Source organism: Gossypium hirsutum, chromosome A12 (genome assembly GCF_007990345.1).
Source record: "Gossypium hirsutum isolate 1008001.06 chromosome A12, Gossypium_hirsutum_v2.1, whole genome shotgun sequence".
In the NCBI taxonomy this organism is placed as follows: domain Eukaryota; kingdom Viridiplantae; phylum Streptophyta; class Magnoliopsida; order Malvales; family Malvaceae; genus Gossypium; species Gossypium hirsutum.
The window spans coordinates 56,446,990-56,451,486 of record NC_053435.1 but is presented as its reverse complement, the minus strand read 5'-3'; the positions used below and the strand labels follow the sequence as shown (position 1 = coordinate 56,451,486).

General features: G+C 35.2%; 1 non-coding gene across 1 annotated transcript; it reads right to left on the bottom strand.

Moving 5' to 3' along the window:
• Positions 1–4,124: 4,124 nt before the first annotated feature.
• On the bottom strand, positions 4,125–4,231 carry LOC121212069 (small nucleolar RNA R71). The gene has a single exon (XR_005907279.1). It is a non-coding gene; the product is annotated as a small nucleolar RNA R71 (small nucleolar RNA).
• Positions 4,232–4,497: the final 266 nt, after the last annotated feature.

The following is a 4,497-nucleotide window of genomic DNA, read 5'->3' as shown; positions in this document are numbered from 1 at the left end:
CAATATGCATGTGTATGGATGATTTATGATATGATTATAATATTGAATGATATAATGTTCAAATGTTTCTTATTGTTTAATAATACTCCATAACCCTAATCTGACTAAAGAGACAAGTTAGGGGTGTTACAGCCGGCCACCGGGACGCCTTGTCGCAGCCACTGGCACCGTTGTGTCTAGTGGTGCAAGTGCGACACCTTTACGACACCCTGAGCCGATTCGGTCCATGTTAATGATGACCCAACCAGTCCAGTCTAGCCACCGGTTGCATCATCGGCTATGTTTCACATATCGATCCTAATTCAATCAATTTTTGGGTCTTAGTCTCGGTTTTGGGCTCCTAAACCCACTTTACGATCTTAGGTCCAATTTTCAAGTTCAATTACCCATTGGGCCAATTGTCTGACTTGAAAATTAACTTCCAAAAATATCATATTAATTTTAATTGATTTGATTAATTTAATTTTACTTGATAAAAATTAATTTTTCCAAAAATCACTTAGATTTTCTAAATTAATTTTCCAAGAAAATTCTTTAATCAAATTCTCTAGTTGAACAATTCTTACGACCACATAATTTAATTCCACATTGAATAAATTGACTCAATTAAATTATTCCTGAAGTCATAGAATTTTCTTCTGATTCAAATGCAGTATGATCGAGCTTTTGTTGAGCTAGCGAAGGGACCAATCAGACATGTACAATTAGAATCTAATGATTGCAGTTATGTACAGATTGAAAACTCCTTATTTTATACTCTTTACAAAAAACAATTCATCCAAATGCTTTGTCCAATGACCTCGTCATGTGTGTGTTACACTCATATGATATCCTTGATTCCTTTGAGTTAAATCTGTTCACTCAATACAATCCTATTTTATTTCATTGTCACCATTGTGTCTTCTTAATGATTAATATGATCACTGTCAACAAATGGCTATGCTCATTCGAGAACAAGCAACCCGTGGCCACGTTCCATATTTATCAATCTACACAATGCTAATGAGAGGATATCATTAACTCTTTAATTGAGCTATGAATTTCACTATTGCTAGTAAAGTCATGCCATATACAAGTAATGTACCCAAATACCGACTATGGGCTCGATCATCTTTAGAGCATAAGCCTCCACTTATATCAAAGCACATGAGTTTCATATGCATGGTCAGTGACTAACTCAGAATTTAGGTAAATCACACCATGAACGTCACAAGTGAATTAATTCAAAAATGGATTCAGAATTAATTCATATCAGGTCTAGTCCAATGTATCATTCTACTAATGAATACATTTATGTCTTTACTCGTGGAGTCAATTGCTACTATAGCTAAGACTAGCCACCTCCCCAATTGGAATTGTATATAACATAACAATCTTCTCAGTATTTGAATTAAATTCTCACTTTGATTTTTTTACGGGATTACTGACTCATTTGGATTATCTACTGAAGTAAGTTATCTTTCTCGCAATGTAAACATTCTTAAAATGTCCCTTATCTTCAGTTTGAGCGTTAGATAATCAATGAGCTAATATTTACTTATCATAATTTCGCTATGCATGCAAAACATAGAAGACAGAAAATACAAAAGACGTAATAGTGAAATGTGAAATTAACTTTATTTATTTATTCATCGTTCAAATAAATAGAAAACAGTTCATGTTTACTACAATATGGACATATTTCCCAACACGGTTGAAAGCCAATTCCACAGATTGGGGTTCAGCAAATATGACTCTAACTTCAATATTACAGATTTGACTATCATAGTAAATGATGGATTTCACTCGTAAACTCATTTCAATTTAAAATGAATTGGATATTTCCCATAAAAAAATCTTCAGAAGATTATCCAAAGAAATGTAAATGACTCTCGTAACTCAACTCTTCGATGTTTGATATAAATTTACTACGTACCTAAGTTCTAAATATTATAGTACTTTAATAGCTAAATAGAACAAGGAGAAAGGTAATGCGTGCTTCAAAATTCATTTATGAGGAAGTGCATTCCTTGAATAATGATAATGAGATGCTATTTAGTGCTCAAAAACGCTGATAAATCGTAATTTATACATATTTTTATCCCATACTTAGCACATTTATGGATGATTTCTCCTTAGATTTGGTGAATTCGATACTCCTAATCCTTTAATTTCATGTTTTATACTTAGGTGAGCATAGGAGAGTAAAAAGAGCTAGAAACAGGCTGAAAACGAAGAAAACAGACCCACATGAGAAATCAAAACGGCCTGGACTTCCTTACACGGGCGTGCCACATGGCTGTGTCCATTTTGCAGGATCGAAGCACAACTTACACGGGTAGACTACATGCTCGTGCCTATTTAACAACCTTGACCACGGGTTGGAGTAATCGCACATGGGTGTGTCACACGGGCGTGTCCCTGTCGAGCCCAAGTATAGCCCAATTGGAAAAGGCCACTTTTGAGGGATCTTAGGCATTCTAAATCCTTTTTAAACACCGGAGGAGGCACTTAGCATGACACATTACTCAAGGGAAGCCGATTGGTCCATCTCAGAAGCCAGATTCATCGTCGAGACTGAAGATCTCCCTTCAATTTCCATTCAGGGGTTTTGGGTTTTCTTTATGTTTTGTATTCATTATTCTTTTGAGATGTTTTCTTTCTTAATTATGAACTAAACCCCCTAAATACCTAGGGGGAATGAAACCTAAGACAGATCTTGTTATTATTATCTGAATTATGTGATAAATATTTGACTTGTTCTTAATTATGTGTTCTTAATTCTTGTTTTAATATTCCAGGATATTGATTCAAGTTAATGCTTTTATTCAGAGGAGGAATAGACCCTGTTTAAGAGTAAGTTTGTCATAATTAAGCGGAGTTAATTGCACGCCTAAAGATAGGATGATAAGATTTTGCCAGATTAGGGTGAAACCTAATAAGAGGATCCATAGATCAAGTTAATGCAACACTAGGACGATAATTAGAGAGAGATTTCAATTAATCAACCTAGGGTTAGATGTTATTAGTCTCGAGAGAGATAATAATATAATTTAGGGATTTTTACGGATTAAGTCAAATGAATAAATCGTCTGATTCAGAGTCAAATAACAAGTGAAGTCTAGGTAGATTTTTCCTCGGGTATTGTCTTAATCAATCGAGTTTTTCGAAAAGCGTTTTTCCCAATTTTCTCTCTATGCACCCTTAGTTTAGTTGATTAGTTTAGATAAACAAATCCCTTAATTTTTAGGCTAGAGAATAAAACGAAAGTAATTACTAGTACTCTTGGTTCCTTTGGGTTCGACAATCCGGTCTTGCTAAAGCTATACTACTGTTTGATAGGTACACTTGCCTTCATCATGATAATAGTTAGTTTCAAGAATGATTAATTATAAATTTTTAAATCCTGTCGCGAATATCACGTATCAAGTTTTTGGCGCCATTGCCGGGGAACTAGGATATTAGGAACACTCGATTTTTATTACTTTAGCCATTCTACTTTATTTTCAATTTAAAATTTTATTTTCTTTTCTAATTTTTCTTTTATTCGTTCATGGCTGGTTTTTGTAGTGTATGACTAGAAGAAACCCGTCGGGACCATTACTTTTTGATAGTGAGATCGATCACACAGATCGCAGAAATCGAAGAGAAATAAGGCGAAGCTTACGATACACAAAGGAAGAGCAAGAGGACGATACTTCAACCACTACCGAGGAGATGGCTGAAAACCAAGAAAATCCGCTACCTCCTGCAATTACTGCTAATCAGAATCCTACTCCACGTACTATGTATGATTATGCTAAATCTTCTTTAACAGGAACTGAATCGAGCATAGTTAGGCCTACTGTTGCTGCAAATAATTTCAAACTGAAACCTAACACCATTCAAATGATCCAACAGTCTATTCAGTTTGATGGTTTGCAGGACGAGGATCCCAACGCTCACTTGTCAAATTTCTTAGAGTTTTGTGACACTTTTAAAATCAATGGTGTTTCTGATGATGCCATTCACCTTCAATTGTTTCCCTTTTTGTTAAGGAATAAGGCTAAACAATGGTTGAACTCGTTACCACGAGGGTCAATCACTACTTAGAACAAATGACCGAAAAGTTTTTATTTAAATATTTTTCACCGGCTAAAATAGCCAAATTACGTAATGATATCTCCTCTTTTGTGAAGATGGATTTAGAAACACTCTACGATACATGGGAGAGTTACAAGGATCTGTTGAGAAAGTGCCCTCACCATGGGTTACCACTCTGGCTACAGGTTTAAACGTTTCATAATGGCCTGAATCCTTCGACTCGATAGATGATCGACGCAGCCGCTGGTGGAACTATCAATAATAAGACACATGAGGATGTTTATGAATTTATAGAAGAGATGTCACTGAATAATTATCAGTGGCAAGTCATGAGGACAAAGCCAATGAAAACAGTCGGCATTTTTAACGTTGATTCAGTCACCATGCTCTCTAATCAAGTAGAACTTTTGAATAGAAAAATTGACGGTTTTCTTG